Source organism: Aythya marila (assembly GCF_965140915.1).
Source record: "Aythya marila genome assembly, chromosome: 4".
Taxonomy (NCBI): domain Eukaryota; kingdom Metazoa; phylum Chordata; class Aves; order Anseriformes; family Anatidae; genus Aythya; species Aythya marila.
Genome location: NC_139045.1, coordinates 1,647,516 through 1,669,862, shown reverse-complemented (window position 1 = coordinate 1,669,862; position 22,347 = coordinate 1,647,516).

Here is a 22,347-nt window from a genome sequence, read left to right as displayed (position 1 = left end):
TCTCTTATATATATATATTACATATCTATATATATATTATATAGATATAATATATATTATATTATATACATGTGTGTATATATAATATATATTTATATTATATATAAATATAATATATATATTTATTATATATATAATATATGTTATATATGTCTTACACCATTCAGCTTCCTCTAAGTTGTTCCATACTTCTAATGCACTATATAAAAATATTATATCTATATATATCTATATATTATATAGATATATAATATATAGAGATATTTATAAATCTACTTTTAATTTTCAGAATAGGTGTATCTATGGCTAGTTAAAATGTACTTGTATATGCTTTCTATCTTTCAAAGCACTTCTCTCTGAAGTATTCATACTTCTGACACATTTTTAATATGCATATAATACCACCCTCCTGTCAGTCTCCCTTATGCCTAAACCTGTTAAGTACTTTTATTCTTTTACAAATTTTTCATTCCTTCTAGGTTCTCTGCATCTCTCCAGGCCTCATCTTTCCTGAATTGGTGACTCGGATCATGTATGGCTTCCTAAATGAGATCTCACCAATCTTCTTCAGTAGTGTTTTTCTGTCAGTTGGAAATATCTTGCTGGGCATTCTACAATCACATTTGCCTTTTCTTCACTGTTCTGTCTTTTTGGTCTCTCATAGCCATTCTCACATTAATAGTAGGTTGGTTTCCTTTTCTATCATTTTCTCCAGATCATCTACCTCATTTGTAAAATAAATTCTTGCTATCTATCATGAAGAAAATACTACATAGTTTTACGATTGACTTGTTAATTTTTCCTTTACAAGCAGATATTGAAATTAATAAAAGCCTTTCCCAATCACTAGCCTTTATTTCCTAAACATCTCCCTCTCACTGACAAGCCTACAAAGATTCTATAGGATATCTTTGGAAGTCCCTAAAGTTGTTGCAAGCCATTGACAGTTTAATTTTTCCTCTTTATAAAATACTTTGGTTTTAAGGCAACTCGTACAGTAGATAGAATGTAATGAAAATAATCCCAAATATGGCACATACCCTGAAGTCCATATGAAAAGACAGATCATTTCTCAAAGTAGATATCCAGTCAATAAATAAATAAATAAATAGTAAGGTGTGGCAAAAGGCAAGAGCACAGAGGCCTGAGGCTAATAAATATATTGATTAAACCAACGTCACAGTTCAAAGTCCTATCTGCAAATAATCCAACAAATTCCAGGCAATTTTATCTAGAAAAATCCCCAATTATTCTGCATTTTCAAACCATTTTTTTTCAACTCAGTGGTTGACTTCACAATAAATTCACACATACAAAGAAACACCACAAGATAATATTTCACATTAGCCCTGCAACACTAACAACAGTATTGTTAGAAATGGCTCAGTCTTCAAAATAGGATTAAATAAAAAAATAGGATTTATTAAAAGAATAGAGGTAAGCAAACAGCGCTGGGTGCACCGGGAGTCTCCGCTCCACCAGGACGCACCCCAGTTACATCAAGTAGCTGTTTTTTATGCTCCTAGACTAATACATATTCATTACTACTTCTAAAAAAAATAGTTTATTATAATTAGCTTCCGGGGTCCAGTCCCTCCTACTGGAGCATGCGCATCAGTCTCCGGTGGTCCCTCTGGGGGTCTCTAGGGGTCTTTCATGCTGATGACTCATAGTCTTCCTCTCCAAGTTTTTTTCTTGTCCTTCCCCTTTGTACTTCCTTGGCACCGTGTCAAGTTTACACAGCATCCCCTGCAGGTCTTGTCTCCTAGCCGTCCTTCAGCTTCTTTTTTTTCTTCTTCTTAATCTCTTGGCCACCTGGCCAGATATCAGAGGCTTGCATAGTATCCCATAACAGTCACTAGTTGTTATCAGTTGTTCTGAAACCCCCAGACATCAAAGACTTCATACAAACACAAATAGCTTTCTTATTGACACTTCATGAGTAATTAAAACATTCCTCACCAGCCATTCACAGGGACAGTCACACCTATACCAGTGTTAAATTAATCTCGAAGAAGACAAAAAAAAGGCTGTAACTGTTAGAAATAGAAGTCCAGAATAACAAAGGCAAACAGGTTCATAAATTTGAGGAGTATTTTCTGAAGACTTGATAAATTGAATAGAATGAGGGGGAGACTGGGACACACTGCATCTGTGATTCAATAATTAAATTGCCAGTGCAGGACCCAGAGGCAGACAGGACTGTTCTTTATTGACACTAATTGTTAAAACATTCCCAACAGTATTTAGGGCCTAGTTAGTGGTCCTTCAGCTTAAGCTTTCCTTGTGTGTGCAAATATTTGCACAAGCAATAAACATTTGACATAGAAATTACCCCAATAAGAATAGTAATAATCAAAAATACTGCTACTTAAAGCTAATTAGCTAAAAAGCTAATTCCACTCAGTTTCTGAAATAGCACATGCACTGCAAAGAAAAATCAAAAATAAATTAATAAGACATGAAAGTAATTTTATTTCTCATGTTTTACTTGAAAAATCCTTTTGTTCATTAAAAAATAAAATTGATTTGGTTTTCACTAGAACTTGGAAAGCCAGTGATGAGAGCAGAGAGAAAGACATGACCAACAAAGCAAAACTATATTGCAATAAGATGATTCCAACAGCCTTTCCCATGAACATGCATTGATCTCACTACATAATCATTCTATCATCTGAGAAAATAAAGTTGCTTGGTTCCTTTATCACTAAATTGAACTTACACTGATCTCTTCCTTACTGATGTTGATAGTAAGAGTCTGGGCCAATTATTCATCAATCCCTTTCTCTTTCCTTTAAAAGGAAACAGAAATACACAACTGTTTAACATAAGCAAGGATTTTTTCTTCTACTGCTAGATACAGTATTTCCATATACACAGTGGGTGAAGAGAATCAAATGTGTCTCTGAAATTAGAACAGAAGATGACTCTAAAACAATCAATATGTGAACTCTGAGTCAAGGCCTAAGCTATTAGATGTGTAATCCCTCATTTTTCTTTCCATCCTTACTGCTTTCAAATAGCAGCTGAGTTTACTCCCTCTCCACACCCCAAGCCATTACTAGTGAAGGATGCATATTTAATTAAAAAAATAATAATAATAATACGTTTTGCTCTTTAGGACCTGTTATCACAATTATATATATGAGTTTTGTATATCTATGGAAAATGACATTTATGCCTTAAATTTCATTTTTTGTGAAAGTCTAAAAATGGGATATTTTCAAGTGAAGAACAACGTTGTCTGCAATATGTGAAGACTGTTATCTAAAAATATTCTGTCCTCATGCAGTCTTTAGTCAGCAAGAGTTGCTATAAAAAAGGCCACCTCTGTTAACTGATATTTTTTTACCTTTCTTAATTTAAACTTTTTTATGTATGCTTTAATTTGGAATACATTTTCCTTCAGGGGAAAATATTTTTCGTTATATTTTCTAAGAAAATGAACACCTCTCACTTCTTCATCCCTAAATACCCAAAACAGAAACCTCTCCAGGAGATCTGCTGATGTTTCTGAAACATAGTTTAATGAAGATTGACTCATTTTCTGAAGATTGACTCATTTATTAGAGGCTGGAAAATGCCTAAAGATTTTATTTCCTCCTTGGTGTATCCAGGGGTTTGAACTGTGTGTGTTAGTCTGGGAAAACATTTTTCTCCATTATTGTTTAGTTCTCTCCTTATCATTATTCAGCCCTTTATTCATTCCTGTATGTCACTTATAATCCATATCACAGACTGTCTGATATAATGGCCATTTTTGCATTATTCATCTCTATTGATCATTTCCAGCTTTAGATATTAATGCAAAAAATATTAAATCAGTTGACTGAAGAATCAAATATGAAGAAAAAAAAAACATGCTACAACCTCACGCTCATAAAGGAATATGTCCTTTGCTTTCATTGAATCATAGAATAATAAAAAGTTATGTCACTTTTCACTTAATTGTCCCTTGGGATGACCTTGAAAATGATGTGTTAGTATCTTATAATTTCTGAATTTAGCCCATTTCTAACATAATTCTAATACTGCTTCTACTCTGTTTCCTTCTTCACTCCATATTATTCCTCCACATCAGTAAAAATATCTTTGTATGAACACCTATTTATGTCTTACACCATTTAGCTTCCTCTAAGTTGTTCCATACTTCTAATGCACTTTGTTTGGTAAAGAAATTAGAATTGCATGCATTATTCTAGATGTGGGCACGGGCTTGAATGTTTTCTATTACTTTCCCAATAGCTCCTAGTACTTAATTTGCCTTTTCACCTTTAAGTGATGAAGATGATTAAACGAAACTAAAATCAAAGTGTGATAAAGGTATTTATAATGAACATTTTTGAGAAGCAAACAGTATTTTCAAAGTTTTATTCCTTAATCAAAATTCAAGACTCTAGAGCTGTCAGTGTTCACAAACATTTTTGAAGTGCATGACAAGGTGCTATACTATCAACAGGCATTGTCTAATATTACAAAACAAGCATAATTTATTTCAAAGAGCATGGCCAGCAAACTAAGGAAAGTTATTATGTACTCCAGACAAAATAAACCAAGTGTGCTTTGGTTGCGTGTTCTCAATTTGGCAGATTTTAAATTCTTTTGAAAACAGAAGATAAGCAGAAAATAGAACTCAATTTGTAAAGTTGATTGTAGCATTATTTACAAGCAAAAGAATAAGTTTAATTTGTTACCTATATGTTATCCTGTCAATTTTTCAAGCTAATGTGGATAGTGTTCTAGAAAAGAGACTGAAGAGCAGTAGACATGGTTTGTTTTTAGCTTTAGAATCTTCTTTGTCCCACAAAGAATGCCCAACCCTGCTTTCCTAGAGAATAATCCAAACCTTTTCTCTGTGGTATCTGTAATTTTACTTATAATGTACAAATGTAAAGCCAGCAGTATGCTTTTAGAAATTTAAACCTAATGTCTCTTTATATATTCAGTAAGCAAATGGTCTGACTTTCTGTTATTCAAATAAATTTGAATAGGTAAAATCTTCATATAGATCTGAATACGTTTTCTGGCAGATCAAAATAATTTGACTGCAAAAAGTCCTTTAAAATTGACCTACAGTTACTTCTGCATTAATGAAAGAGCATCCTCTTCAAGGCAATTACTTTCATTAAACTCTTAAATCTCATAAATAAAGGAACACGTTTTCAAATAGAGACTAGGAGCTTCAGTGCCAAAAAATCTAGCCTGATTTGACTGAAATGACTATTTTCTAGAGATTTACCCTTGATTTTTTTATAAGAAATTAGAGTTTTCAATGACAGAAATCATACCTTTTTTGGATAATTTGAGAATTTACTATTAAAAGGGTCAGAAGATTTTAAACCATGGAAATTAAGCTGTCTAAGCTTAGTTTCTTTAGACAACTTACATTTGAGATAAAAAATACCCACAACTGATCAACATTTTTTTGTGCTTCTTCTTAGCCTATTTTGTACAAAAACACAATTGGAGACTTTAACTTCATTCCAGGCAATGGAATTTTTAATCTACTTTAATAGAGCCGAGATTCTACCTAAACTTTTTCACTTAACAGATATTCTGCAGAATTACACTTTGTAATTACATTCTACACATGGAAGACACCAGGACAGACTAAGAATAAGAATAGACAACTTTATGCTTACAAAGCACTGTCAACAGGTACAAAGCCTAACCAATGCAAAGGTCACATTCTGTGATGTAAACGAGCAGCAAATGCTCTGTTCTGTAATTGGTTATAGGACTCATACATCATGAAAGAGCTCTACTGGATTTAGTTGAATGCGGTGAGCTACAAATAGTTTTCCTAATACAGTTCCCAATAAGGGACCTGAGTGTATCAACATGAGAAAATTTCACAGTATAAGGTTTAAAAAAGAAAGATGACAAATTTCGCATGAAAAGTGTGGGCAATTATTTCAAATACAGAACTTTTTTTTACATACTTTTTTTTTTTAAGTAATTATGTAGTATCCAAACAAACACTAAACTTCTATCAATACATATCTGGGACCACTGTAAGGCAACCCCAAGCACTGTGTTTGTGGCAGAAAGGGCAATGCTTTAAAATAAAGGTGTATATCTCAACTAGTAAGAGTTGGGAATATAGTTGGAATTGATAATGCTGCAGTTTGCCAGTTTAACTCAGGATAGTAAAATTACTTTTTTTTTTTTTTTTTTCTGGAGTTCACAGACTGTGTAAACTATTTGCTTGATAACATTGCCCATTTTTCTTGCTTTATGCACATTGATTTCCAATCCACAAAAGTCTGAATGTTCTCATTTGTCTTCCAAGGGTAAATCCATCAGAAACACTGTAGTCCTCTCCTATGAGGAAAAAGGACTAGGAAGGAAGATCAGCCAATGCCTTCATTTGGTTGTTTTCTTTTGTTTTTGTCATGTTGTACAAGAGTAAACTAGAGAAACAGACATTCATTACTGAAAGTAAGGTGACATGACTGATGTAATATTATCTCCAGTTAAATTGCAGACTTCATGGCTTTGAGTAGAACTTGTGACAATGGAAGAACAAAAGAGAAACAAAAAAGTCAATGTTGTTGCAGCAAGAGAGACAAAAAGAGATAAATTGAAAATCTAACATAAAGGGGGAAAAAAAAAAAAAAAAAAAAAAAAGCTTCCCTTTCTCATTTACCTGATTCTTTTATATTAGTTTTATGCTGATTTAATCTCGCTGCCCATAAGTTACAGAATCACAGAATCACAGAATTTCTAGGTTGGAAGAGACCTCAAGATCATCGAGTCCAACCTCTGACCTAACACTAACAGTCCCCACTAAACCATATCGCTAAGCTCTACATCTAAACGTCTTTTAAAGACCTCCAGGGATGGTGACTCCACCACTTCCCTGGGTAGCCTGTTCCAACGTCTAACAACCCTTTCGGTAAAGAAGTTCTTCCTAAGATCCAACATAAAACTCCCCTGGTGCAACTTAAGCCCATTCCCCCTCATCCTGTCACCAGGCACATGGGAGAATAGACCACCTCTCTACAGCCTCCCTTGAGGTACCTATAGAGAGCGATAAGGTCGCCCCTGAGCCTCCTTCTCTCCAGGCTGAAAAAGCCCAGCTCCCTCAGACGCTCCTCGTAGGACTTGTTCTCCAGGCCCCTCACCAGCTTCGTCGCCCTTCTCTGGACCCGCTCAAGCACCTCGATGTCCTTCTTGTAGTGAGGGGCCCAAAACTGAACACAATTCAGTTTACGATTCAACATAACTAAGTACATGACATACTATCAATTTTACTAATGTTTGTATTGTCTTTGATTTTAATTGAGGTTTATTCTCTACTGTTTTTAACACCACATTTCTTAGACTGAAGAATAGCTAGCATAAATCACACATTGCTTCCTAAATCCACAAATAGGTATAGATAATTTTAAAATAATTTTGTTATTATAATTAAACAATAGGCAAAAAATCTTAAGGGCCTAAATACTCATTAAAAACTCCATTACTATTGACAAGAATGAAGGACTTCATTATCAAATACTTTTGAAAATGTTAGTCTGAGGGTAGCAATCCCAACAAACTTTTGTTAATACCTATCTTCTTTAATAATTTGTGTAAAGATATTTATTCTTACACTATTCATAAAATAAATCCCTCTTCCATGCATTTCATGGAGAAAATAATACTCTCAGAGTATTATGACATAATGCTTATAATGCTGTTATCTTAGGAGTTAAATAATATTTATGTATTCATGTGTATATATTGACAAAACACTCTCTGAAAAAGCTTTATAGTTGAACTGTCAGACAAGACAGACAAGAAAAAAAAGGAGAAGAGAGCTGCCTGCCCATAATAGTAGAAACTCTTATCTCTTGTTTACTTTGACTCTAGAAGGCAACAGAATACTAAAAGAGATTAATGTATAACTGAAGAATCACAGAATCACTGCTGTTCACAACAAGAAGTACTAGGTTGCAATAAGTACCTCTTACATTTTATAGGCTACCCAGAGAAGATAATCCAGAGAAGACCAATGGGGCATCTCTTATGCTTAAGAACTTCATGGATCTTGTTTGTTTCTGAATAAAAGAATATACACTTCTCCATCAAGCAGCAAAAAGAAAAGTAAAAAGAACGAAAAATAAAATATAAAATAACATTAATAGCAATGTCTCTGTGCTAAAACACTGAAATAAGTATTTTTGATAGTATCTCGTTGTTTGTAAGCTTAGCAATAGCACTGACATGAAGGGAAGGGGCATCACACAATTTAGCCAGACAATGGAAACAAAACAGGCTCATTCTGTTTTTTCCTTTTTTAAAAAAATAAATAAATAAATAAAATAAAATAAAATAAAATAAAATAAAATAAAATAAAATAAAATAAAATAAAATAAAATAAAATAAAATAAAATGAAATGAAATGAAATGAAATGAAATGATCAACAACAAGGGAGTGCAAGCCAACAAAAGCTTACACTATTGTGTAAGCTCCAGCATATATAATATCACACAATATAAAGCTCAGTAAAAGATAAACTTTAACTAGCAAGCATTCAAATTCTGTAGTAGAATTTTCAAGCAATTATTTTATGAGTCAAATGTATTTTGAAAATGAAAACAGAAAACTGTGTTAAAGTGTGAAAAAGGTTTTCATAGCTATCTAAACTATGATCTGGTGTATAAAGCAATAGTGAATGCATTAGGATTTCTTCAATCTAAGAATCATGGCTCTTCTGAAAACACTCTGAGTATCACTGAAATTGGAGTTCAAAAAAAAATACTAAAATATGTTTTTCTTCAATATACAACTGCACAGTCTACTTCAATTTTTTTCTTTAATACTTAAATATATATTTTTAAATCTTCTATATTGCTAAACACCTGGCCAGATGATGACAGAAGATAATGCTCTGCATCATCCACAGGGAGAAATATTCAACAGAAAAGACAAGGAAGAAAGGTTTGGACTGAATAAAAGACAGTATTGAAAGAAGGCATGGAGCTGTCATTGAGTGTTCTTCCAAACAAGTTGGTGTTCTCTTCTACCTGTATTTAAAGAGTCTTTCTAAATTACCATCATTTAACATTTGAACCAAATTCCCTAGTTCTGGGAACATGGCCATGGAACATTATTTAATATGATTTTGACAACAAGTTTTAAGAAAATTGCAATTACTCTGAAACTCTTCAGTAAAGTGTCTTATTTAAATATAGAAAACATATTTTTGCTACCAGCCTATAGAACAAAATGATTAACTCTTTCAAGTTTTCTATGAGCACCATCTGGTCATTGGGATTGCTGCTATTTTACTTATCAACAGTTTTTCTTTTGACAGTTAGACTTTGACAATGTCTTTTTGCCTGAGAACATGGGGTACCTTGTATTCTCACCACATTTGTGTTAGCCATAGAAAGTACTGGAAACTGTCACACAAGACAGAGAACTTACTAACAAGTTTTATGCAAGGAAACAGTTTCAGATGATTCTTTCTTGGAAGGGGAGAAAGCAATGGGTTTTTGTTTGTCTGTTTGTTTCAAATTACCAACTGGAGTGCTCTTTCTATAAATGTGAGGTACCTCTCAAATGGTTCCAAGAAGGTATTTGCTCCCTAGTGAATGCAAATCATACTGAATACAAAACCAAAAAGCATTGGAATACATAGGAACCTCCGTGTAAAAGTATTCATTTATACTTAGGAGATCCCTATGTATGAGGAATAATCAAGGACAACTGTGACAAATTTCTAGTGAGGTAAGTGACCCATCTGAATAGAAGTAGGTGAACTGAAGACAAGGTGAAACTGCAGAGGAAATGACATATTAAAACTAATTAAACTTGTGATTGGTGATAGGTATAACACCATTGTCATCAGGTGATTTTTTTGTTTGTTTGTTTGTTTTATTTTGTACAACATTAAATCACGTCCTTTTCTGGTACACCTTTTGAAACCTCCTGCTCATTCAAAACACTGTCTTTCACACCTCCTTATTTACAAATATTAACCAAAACCAATTACAGAAATATCTTCAATTAATAGATATTGAGATGGAAAACTTCTCACCTACAACGTGAAACACTTGTTTCCTGTGAAAGCTTTCTTTATTACAGTATACGATATGTTGTTTTTGTTGTTGTTTTTCTGTAGCTGGATGTTGAATATCCCAAGTATTTCAGAAGAAGAAGAAATGCACTTGAAATTCACAGGAAAACATTTTGGACAAATGCCTTCAGGTGCAATTGTTCAGAAAATATCAGATTGGGTGAGAATTTTGCAAATCATTTACTAGAAAATGTATTTATACAAGAAATAATAAGTATGCATTTCATTTTTCGTATTTGCATTACGAATCATTAACCAGAAGAGCATATAATCTTCAGTGTAATCAATGACAATTTACAGAAGGAATCATTACATGCTGTTGATTATGATTAACTTTTTCTTGTACTTAGATCTCTATTTTGAACTAATGTTTACCAGCAAGAATCTGTGTCTACTAAAAGATAATGTTTAAATTACATATATCCAGCAAAATTTCCATACTTCAAATCATCATCTACTGTTACCAAGGAACCTTCCATCAACAGGAAAGATCACAAAAATATATGAAGTACAATCAAGAAAATGGGGAATTCAGGCTTGACTCAAGCCTCTGAAGCAACCTACTTTTTCAGGTATCACTAGGTCTTGCAACAAGGTATCACTGTTTTTCTGAAGCCCTATCTTAAAAGCGCTGTGAAATAAAAACCACTGTTTTAAACTTGTTCATCTTGTTACCTGACTTCATTAATTTCTTCCTGTTTCAATGATTAGCCCAACAACGGTGTAATTCTTCTATTGTCTATAATCCTATATTATTACTATATCCCATATTATTATTATTATGTACTTCTTTTAGAGGACAGATAGCAAAGGCATACTAAGAACAACAACAACAAAAAAAAAAAAGCATATTTTGGATTTTGGTCTCTTTCATTTTATTTCTCTTTTTAGATTTTTCTAAGCTTTGTGTTGAAACTGAATTTCATTAGATTCTAACTGAATCAAGTCAAAGTATTTCAAATTCATGGGACAAATGGGTAAATTTTTTGAGGTAATACTCAGACAAAACACCTAGCTCTAAAGTGTTGACAAAAAGCTTCAACAATAACACCTAATATAGTTTCTAACATAAGCATATCTAAACTGGACAACATTTTTCCTTTTTTTAGTAAAACATTTAAAAGAAAAAACAAAACAAAACAAAACAAAACAAAACAAAACATAGGGTTATGATTTACCCTACACACACAATAGGAATGTCAACATGCCTATTAAAATGCATTTGGGACCTCAGTGCTTTGTAGCATTTGCGTATGACCTTTATGAAGAGAATATTCCTCTAAAATTAAGCTGTAAAAAATAACAATTTTAAAATTTCCCATTGGATAAAAATAATAATTTAACTGCAGGACTGGTTTAGATTCCACTGGAAAAAGAAGTATGAAACTATTTTCATGAAAAAAAAAATAAGCAATGTCTATACCTACATTATTGGTTTAACATATTTGCCCTTTCTTATGATGATTAAGCATAAATTACTTCAATTGTGGTGGTTCATAGGAGTTTCCCATTTCTGAACAGTTAACTCATGCAATTTCTTTAAGCCTTTAAGGACTCAAGATGATTAAAAAAGGAAAAAAAAATCTTCTGTGCTTTTCTGATTCTCAGCACTACTCAGAGTAATCCACCATGGCATCTAGCCTATAATACTTCCAACACATGAGCCACAGGTGTTTAATAAATCACCTGTGTGCCCAACACCACGATGAAGATAGATATATTACCTTCAGGCTGGGAGCATTTGAAGTTAGAACTTCATAAACTATCTAATACATTTGTAGCAACATTCAAGCATTGCTCTGGAAAACAGTGCACTAATATCAATGGTCTTCTACTTTGTATAAGAACTTTGCTAATCAGTGAATGAATAATTCACCTGGATGCCAAGCTGAAAAAGGAAAAAATAAAAATAATAAAAAAAAAATATTTGCATCTTTACTATCAGAAATCCTGTGAAGTTAATTTTCATACCAATTCAGTATTTTTCCCTTCAGTCCTTCCTCATGCAAATTTTCATGAATATGAACAGTTTTGCTCAATCAAGGCCTACAAGATTTTACCTCTTCAGCCTACATGCATCCTAAGATACTCTTTTTAAAAAGTATGTCAAATTACTGGCTGTGGTGTTACCTGTGCCTTGAACCAAATGCACCTCTATATAAGAGACTTCTTAGTAAAAAAATACAATTTGAGGATAAAAAACTAAGGACTAAAGAGATACATATACCAAATATTTAAATATAATGTGTATTCAAAGTCCATTAAAACAAAATGTCTAAAATCCTAACTTAATGACATATTTGTAGTATACAGGCACATTCCAAGCCTTTTGTACTATTACCAGCTAGAAATGACAAGCTATCTCTTTCCCAAGATCTCTGTTTTTGTTACAAGAGTCCTTCAGTTCCTCCTCTCCCCACTGTTCCAGGTACAAAACTTACTGGATGGGAACATGTTCAAAATGTATTAAGAGGTGCAACAACAGTATGGTATGATATGTAAGGGGCAAGAGCTTTGCCTACCCTAAAGAACAGAAAAAAGAAAACATTATTTTAGCCACTATGTTTTCTTTCTGTCTTAGTTGTAAACTAATTTTCTTTTACAACATTCATTTTTAATCTTTGGGATATACTAGGATCTTCTTTTTAATGAATACCTGGAATAAGCAGTTGTCTTGCATTTTCAGAGCTCAGAATTTTAACTGCTTGACTTTCATTTGCTGAAAGTCAGAAATCACATTCATCTCCTACTCCTACTCACAGCAGTCTGAGGATTAACATAAAAATTGACTTCAATAATTTCCATGCTGTTTGTTTTTTTTTGTTGTTTGTTTTTTTTGTTTGTTGTTGTTGTTGTTGTTGTTGTTGTTGTTTGTTGTTTTTTTTGTTTGTTTGTTTGTTTGTTTTCCAAAACACATTACGCAGCTAAAAACAGAATTGTCTTGATGATACAAATTATTCAGGACTCTAGTCTTGAGTACAAGCACCTCCTGTGGTTCATGTAAAGGCATTTAGGAAGATAATTGTTATCCTGTTTATCTTTGTGCATTGAACTTTCAACCACTTGAACATAATCAACCTGATTATGCTTGAACATTCAGTTGGTTAAACAGTTAACTACTTGATAACAATCTGACCCAAAGATTGGAATCCAGTATTGGGGCTGATTGAAAATACTAGCAAATCATGCATTTTTTTTCATTGATTTAATTTTTGATGTACAAGAATGGTACAGGTGGGAAGGAGGGAAGGAGGGAGCTGTTTGAAATACCCAGAAGGACATAGCAATTTATGGTGAAGAGATCAAGGGATGAAGAATATTTTGTTGAACAAATGCGCTTAGAACATGACAAAGCACAGAGATATTTTAGGCACTTGATACTAGACCTCAAAACTCAACTGCTTAAAGGCATATCTGTGCACTCAAACATTTGGATTTTCACTGCTATCAACACAGCCTGAAATATTATAAAATGTTATCTACAGTAATTTTTGTTTCTTGCTGCTCTGCTAAAGTTAGAATGTAAGGAGACTAAATTGATCCTATATTGTGATTCTGGTATTAAGAATGAGGAGGAAAAAAGACACAGTAAACCTTAAGGAAGGATACTATATCTATGCATATATCAATAGCTTCCAGTCCTTCATATCATCTTTTAGAAATATGAGTTGAAACAACAAAACAGTTAAATATTCAGTTTCATATATGAGGACTGTATGGAGTCTAGGAGATTTGTCTGTAAATGACACAGTAAATATTTCAGTAACATCACTGCACTAATCCAGATCTGACTGTTGACGCACACAGCTTCCTATTGATTTCACTTAACCTCTCTGAACATGACTTCCTCATCCACTTCCCCATTTCTAGTTGAAGATGTCATAAAAGTCTGTAGACTTCCAGGTTTTGAGGAGGGCACATATTTCCTTAATTTTTAAGCAGACAGGTAACATCTCAAAAAAGTAGTACTAGTCCATTAAATTAGAGATAACAGAAAAAATCTTTAATTTTAGCAGTATTGACATTGGACATGAGTAGACAGAAATAATAAGACAGTCTGACCAAATGAGGCTGTATTCTGACTAGGTCCTGCTTTATAAGTATTGTGGAGAGGAAAGAGGACTCCTTCTGACAGTTATCTCCCATCGGTGTTCAACAGAAACACAATCCATAAGGGGTCTTAACTGGTAAAAAGTAAAATGGTATTCAGAAACATCTGCACATTTGGGGTTAGGCTTATGAAGGGCCTATATTTGCACTTGTGTGCACTTGCATGCTCTGCATCACCTCCTGGCACTGAAAAGTTGAGCTGGTTGTACAGCTGCATCCTATAATTCCAACAAGGATGTTCAAGCACGTTACAAGTGTTGATATCGCAATCATCTGTACTTCAGATGAACACAGATCTCAGGCTATGCCAACACATTATTCACCTAAACTGCTTATGTAAGCACAAGTAGAGCATGGGGGTGGGGGAGGCACAGTTATAAACAACAAATAGAACAGAACACTTGGAAGGCACTTGGAAGGGACCTTCAAAGATCACCTAGTCCAACTGCCTGACTCCTTCAGGGCTAACCAGAATTTAATGCATTATCAAGGACATTGTCCAAATGCCTCTTGAATGCTAACAGCCAAGCTATCAGCCACCTCACTAGGAAGCCTAATTTTCTCCTTGGGAATTAAAACCTTCATAGAACTTTTATAAAGTTCAATATGTGGTAATCAGTGGGTCTTCCAACTTTCACCTGCTGCATCAGGAAACTGATCTGTTCTGGTATTTCATTCTTTGTGTCAATCTAGCTTTATACACCAACTATCTGGACACTGGGGGCTGGAAGGGAAGATAATTAGATTTTCCTGTTATTTTTTTTCCTTATGCATTCAGATTTTACATTTTTTTGTCCATCATTCCACACTTAAAGCATATCAAAAATCATGCTAAATAATGTCTGGTTACAACAAAGAAACATTAACACTACGTTCTTAGAATGTCCTGCTTTGTAGTTTTATGGATTTTTGTTTGATTGTTTTATTATTATTTTTGTTATGTTGTTTTTGAAAGGAAACCTTTCCTAACAGACATCTTCACTTCCACAACATATGCAGGGCAAAGAAAGATGCTTGAAAATTAGGCTGGCAGCCAGCTGCTCAAGTCTTATTTATAAATCTCTTATGGTCTTGTTTTGTGACCATCCAGCCACATTGTAGCTGGAATACCTCCTGATGTTTTAGAGGAACTAGATATACATACAAACATACAAAGCCAGCTGCCCAGGAGGGCAGTAGTTTTACAGACAATCAGCTGAGAAACTGTTTTGAAAGCCAGAGAAGGGGGGAGGGGGGGAAGGAAAAAAAAAAAAAAAAAGTTTATTTTAGGTCTACTAAAGCATAAGGGTTGCGATGATGAGATGAATAACTGGCCCCTCTGACTCTACATGACACATCTCAGGATGCTACCAAGGAAAAGAGCAAGCTGAGTTGTAATCCATACACTGGGGACCTACTGGTGGGTGTTCCCAGCATGATAAACAGGAGATTAAGTGATTCTACTACATCTCCAGGGAGAGAGAGAAGTTAAAATGCAGCTGAGCTCCACATCATGACCTGCTAACTCTGACCTCTGGAGACCCTGTTCATTCATTGCCTCTCCTGGGCAAGGATTTAAGATCAGTCTTTCACACCAGCAGTCCCACCAACATTCACATGTCATATTCAAGCAGGAAAGGGCCATTTGGACTACTCCAGAGACACACAGCATTTTGGACACCTAGAATCCACAATCAGGTCTAGATGCTAACTTATCTGTCTCATGCTAAGACAGGATTTTATTTTATTTTTTTTCTCTCTATGCTAATACTCCTGCTCTTGGAGTTTGGATTGTGAACAAACTTTTGTGCTTCATGTCTGATATCTTTAGTCCCAAATGAAGAGGACCTTTTAACATGGAGTTGCCAGCAACTAAAGGGAAACTGAAGTCACTGTTAATTCAAGCAGGTCCACTAAAGACAGCATCACTTTAAAGAAGAATGGATCATACAGTCGTCCATCCCAGATCCATTTATGACTCAGATTAGCAAGTTGAGAAGCTTCATCATTGACATTCATATAAAAATCAGGCAAGAGAGGCCTAAAGCAGTCCAAAATTACTATACTGACTGTACAGTTTCACAGGAGGTAACAAATGTAAAGGCACACACAATGCTAATCCCAGCAAGGAAGCTCTGCTTGCCTGGTTGAAGTTCATAAAAGGAATTAAAGACTCATGCTAAGAGATGCAATATGATTTTGTTAGCCAGTTGATTCTATAGTGATCATATAAATGACTGACAGAGTCAGTGATTTCTAACCATTTTGGTTACTTGGATTCTGGACCATAGGCAAAAATATGAAATGAATACACTGAAAAATTTATCCTTTTTTTTTTTTTTTTCTTCCCCAAAATATTCCATTTGCTTCAAGATCTCCAAAAAAGGGAAGATATAAGATTTTCTTCCCTTATTCAGTAAGAGAAAACCAATGTTTTAGGAAGGCTGTCATAATATTTAAATAGTATTCAAATAATAATTGACTATATTGTGTGGATAAATTTTTTTAAATCAGTCTCTGCATTTACTGCAATAGCAAAACACCAGTTGCAGAAATGAACTTTACTCATTTTATTTACACACACATACATGTATGTCTTTTAAAGGGATTAAAAATCACAACTGTGTTTTCCTGCTACCTTTCACATGACAATAACAAACCTAACTGCTTGAGGTTCAAAAAGATATAAATGTGGGATGAATGATAACTTTATGTTTGTTTTATGTTATCAACAAAAAGGGACAGATATGAGACTACAGAAATACAGAAGAATTAGTCAAAGCTTACAGATATTATTAATAATCCCTAACTTTTATCAAAAAGAAAACATGGATATTGAAGTACTCCTGTTCAATGTGGTAGCAATAGTGGCAGATAAACTGTTACTGGAACATGATTTAACCACCTCATAATCAGAAGCCATGTTTTGCTAAAACAGTAGCCAAAAAAAGCAAATGTTTACACTGGTACATACAAAGCATGGGAGACAAAAAAAAAATGTCTTTGGCTGGTCTTCTCTGGGACTTTGATGAAGAAAATATCTGCTGCTGTGAGAAGACAAGGTTGTTTTGGTCTGTATTAGCAAATGGGATGACAGCTTTTAAAGATTTGCCTTTCCCTGTTTGGGAGACAAAAGTATGAGTCATAAAAGTATGTCCTAATCTCTCAGATTGGGAAAAATTGTGCTTCTGCCACAGAAAAAAGAAACAACCTACCTGTTTCCCGCCTCAGATATTTTCCTAAGGTTCATAATCTACCAGAGGGATATAAAAACAATGAAATTTCCAGAATGAATGCTGCTACGTTAAAGGACTAGTTCTGGCAGAATTTCATGATCTCAAAGAATGTTCTTGTGCTAGAGAGAAATACTAGACTTTTTTTTTTTCAGTGTAACATTCTCTCACATAAAAGGTATCCCATGATCACATTTTATGAAAGCCTTCCCTGCAAAAGTGAGTGTACTGAAGAGGTTAGCAAATCTGCATTTTTTTTTTTATTTTTTATTTTTTTTGAAATAGATGTACACTTGTGCCAAATTGACATCACCATAAAAACGTGTTGTACTAACCACATACATAAATGGAGAGAAAATGTTGAACTGGTCATCTGTGCATGCCCCAGCATGTCAACATTAAGTTGCAGTAATAGCATGACCACAACAGATAGCCAAGTGCCTTTTCAGTTTGGGAAAAAATAAATAAATAAATAAAAGTTATTAAGCATTACGAACAACAGATACCAGTTAGCACTACCAGGCATATTGTTTCACAGGCTCAATTTATTTTTTTGTAGAAGTGTGGTGATTAGTGTTCTTCTAAACATATTTAATTTAAGTTCAGTAAAGCATTTCCACTCAGACTTACTACATTTGGTGTATTGCAGCACTAGGATTTAGCCAAAGACAAAAGCATGAAGTAGATTTAAGAAATCGCAAAAATATTTTAATGAAGTAAACTAAATAAGAACATTTTTGCCTAAGTTTTCTATTTCAGTGATTCCATCTGATGTAAAAGCAAAGGGTGCAGAAGACAGGTAATACAATACAACCAGAGGAAAGGATCAGAATGGGGTGTGTTGGGTACACAGCCAGTATGGGAAAACAGGCAGAACACGAAGAGCTGTAATTGCTGCGAAACATAACCCTTGATATAAATGCATTTCACCAGTAAATGCAGCTGAAAAAGCTTTGATTATACTTGAACTGCAAGTTTCTACTTCAATAGCTAGGTTAAAATCTGTTTAGATCATGAAAATTAAGGCAATTCTTAAAAGACCCAGACATTATGACTATGCATTTATTCTATGGATCATTTTTTTTCCACTGGTGATTGTACCCTAGAACTCTAAGCTAAGGTAGCCAAGCACTTATTCAAACAACCTAAAACCTGTGTCTTTGATACCAGTTTCACAGGAAAGCTTTTCCAGGTGAGATGTGATTACACATTTCAAATGTAAGTAAATGCATACTTTCAGCAGTTTGGATATATAATATTGCAGTTTCTCATACGAAAGCTGCTACATCTTGAAAGTACATTTAAGTAGTTTTAAAGTCACTGGGGTAAGAGGAAAGAAACAAAAAAATATCAGGTACATGTAACCAACAATACTCAGTATAACACATTAGGAAAGAAATGAGTAACACCAAAAGCTAAGAAGTGCCTTTAGTCAACAAATTCAGAGAAGTAGATCTCATGAGGGAAAAGATAAAGCAGTAGGTGCAAAGAGCTGATATTCAAACATCAGCAAAGAAGAGCACGTTCACACAAAAGGATTAGGGCATACTTCAGGGGATTATTTGTATCTCTCTAGAGACATTTAACAGAATTGACAGCACAATAGAAATAATTGTAGGAAAACATTTCTAAAAATGCATCCACAGTGTACTGTTATTCACACCTTCAGAAGAAGCCAAACTAGTCTAACTCAGACATCTTAGTAATATTGGAGTTGCATGTGTTTTTCTCTACACAGTGACACTCTTAAGGACTTATCTTTAGTTCATATTTCCACCTGCTCTATTATGCCATTAATAAATATCAGTAAGTTACCTATACTGTATTCTGCCTTCCTCTATACTATACTAGTCAACTGAGCATTAATGTGGGACTCCATTAGACTCGTAACTACTACTCTAGTGCCAATTCTGACAAATCTTCACCAAATCAACATATGTAGGTAAAATACATCTGCATGAAACAAACACTGAAGCGCCACCCTAGGAGCAAGAGGATCATTGGAATGTGAGCATACCACTGGAGGAAGGGGACTGATATTTCTATATAACAGTTTAAACTATAATATTAATGAGACTTCTGTGGTAATTAGATCATTTGGCCAGATCCGGGAGTGCTACTAACATTGTAACTGTTAGTAGCAGTGGTTTGCTGTATTTATTAGATTAGATTTAATTAGTCTAGATTAGATTAGTAATAAAATTAGATTAGCAGTATAATTTTGGCTTTGTATATTGAAGGGAAAATTCAAATTGTAACTGCTCAGCAATGGCAATTCATAACCGAGGAATAACTTAGCCTGGCAATATAAGGGCCTACCTCCACAACCAGCCTGAACTGAAACAGGAATGCTGGAAGCACATAAACTCCACATAAGACAGTGTAAATTCCCTTGCAGATAGGATAAGAAATGCTGCAGTATTGAATTGTAATGATTTGATTGATGCTGGCACAATTGTATATAAGGAATCATCTCATGCTGTGGTGTCACAGGCTTCTTGCTGAACTGCTTAGGGCAGTAGTAGTTCAACGCTAGTAGCTGAACTAGTAGTTGTAGTTGAACTATTAGTTCAACTAGTGTTGAATTACTGAGTTGTTCATTAACTCTCTTTAAGCACAAATATGTATTTAATTTACCTCAAGGAATATGGTAAACAGTACCCAACAATACACATTTTTTCCAATTCCTCTCACAAAAAAACTTTGAGTGCAATGCCATCTAATGGAGTGTTATGAGCTTTTTATCCTTAAAAGTTGTGAAAATAGCCCAAGAAGCTTCCATGGTTTACTCTTCCAATAGCATGCCTTACTGGAGGCATCCTTCTGGAGGAATAATCTCTGAAATTTTAACAGTCATTTAGTTTCTCTTTTCCTGTTAAGAATGCTTATGATGTGGTTTAAAAGCTTCCTGACATCTTTATTTATTTATTTTTACAAATCATATATCCATCTGTTCTAATCAGTTCAGTCTCTAGTGCCACCCAACCTGGTGGAAATAACACACCTTTTTAGCACTGCCTAGAAACACTGGAGTGAAACAAAACTAAAATCTGCAGCCCCAATGAGCAAAGGAATTATATTCTATTCACCTTCCAAAAGTCACAAAGATCAAAATCTTTTTAGAGCATGTCGTTCACTTTCAGCCTTTTATAGTGAGCTCTCAGCTCAGGGATGATCAAGGATCAAAAGATTCCTCACTAACTTACAAGAAGAATGTCTGTATTCTGTTTTTTTTCAATCCTATTAGTCATAGCAAATCTTACGCCTCAACTGCATTCCAGGAAAATTATATGCAATGGCAACACCCTTTTTCACAGACTATTCCATTACCTTATCTAGTAGTGACTTCATGACATCAGAAGAATTTTCTCCCAGCAGCAATCTACTAATCTTCTAAATCCTTATTACATTCTACATACATCTACCTCTTACCATTCCTGCATAATACTGTAAGACTCTCCACAGGAGGAAAGCCAAATCTTAAAAACTGCTCATCCCCCATGTAAACCCCTTACACATCTCAGACTAGAGCTCTTGAACAGCAAAACTTTTTAAGAGTGCCGTTATGCTTACAGCTGAGGATAAATTTGGTTCTAATGTTAAGCTCCATGCTGTGTCAGGTTTGAATCAGTTTAAGTTATATAAATTATTAATTATTCATCCTATTCAAATGTTTCTGCCCTTCAGAGCCACAGCTGTACTGTGCTAAGCATTTTAAGAAAACAAACAGAAATGACTGCCATCCCAAAACAATAGTCTATATCCTTCATGACTTTAAAAAAATAATGGACATACCCTGTTGAGCTCTAAGATACAAAGTAAGTTCAGATAAGGAATTTTATGAAATTTCTTCCTATATGTGTTCAAGCAAAACCACATACACAGACACAAAATGGGATTTGTATAAGGAACCATTACTATTTTGAAAGCAAATTTCTACAGTAAGCCTGGGATACACTCCCAACACTTAAACACAAGTGAATAGGTAGTCTTATTTATCACAGAGGCAGCTATTTCATATTAAGAGGTTTCTAAACTTTACCAAATTAAATTAAATTAAGAGCCTGGATAGAGAGCGATATAGCCATATTTTAACTAATTCACAAGCAAATAAGAACACAGTGCTTTCCCCAAAACTTTTTTTTTCCCGCATGGTTTAGTGCCTGAGTAAGATTAACAATTGGAAAGAAAACAAAAAAAGAAATTTTAAACTCATTTCTCCACAGGATAGAAACAAAAGGTAATTATTATAAGACAATAATTAAATTATTGAAATATTGGATCTGATGATTGTTCAGTGTCCCTCCCAAACTGTTCTATGATTATAAGAAAAAGAAAATCCAATCAGAAACACGTTAACTTTGGTACCATATACTACTTTTATTACCAAGAATTTCTTACATAAAAGAATTGGAGAAAACCATAATTCAGCAGTAGGAAACCAGAGGGACTGTAAAAGTGAAATGGACTTCTGACAAATGATACTGTACAGAATATGAGTTCACAGGCTGACAAACCAAAGCACTAGTAAACTAAAATAGTGTATATTCCAGCTGAAGCATGGGTGTTTTGGTATTAGTCTTTTCAACTGGCAAAAGTATTTGCCAAAGCTACTGAGCCTTGAATTTTTATTTTACTTTATTTTATTTAAGTGTAGGGTAAGACTGGTTTGAAAGCTATGACCTCCTGCTCTAAAATTCACAGGTTACCTGAATTACCATGCCTGTTAGCACACTCCAAGCTTTATGTTAGACAGCCTAACAACATTAAAGTTTTATGTAAGCATTGCTTGTTTCACATTCCATACCTTGCATATTCTCAGAATGTTTGAATATAACAATGTTTATAATTGTTATGAAAGAAGTACCTGAGCTAGAGTAGTCCAGACTACTTAGAATTAAGAGCAAGTTTGCAGAATTAATAATTTCATTTTCTGTTTGTCACAATACTACTTG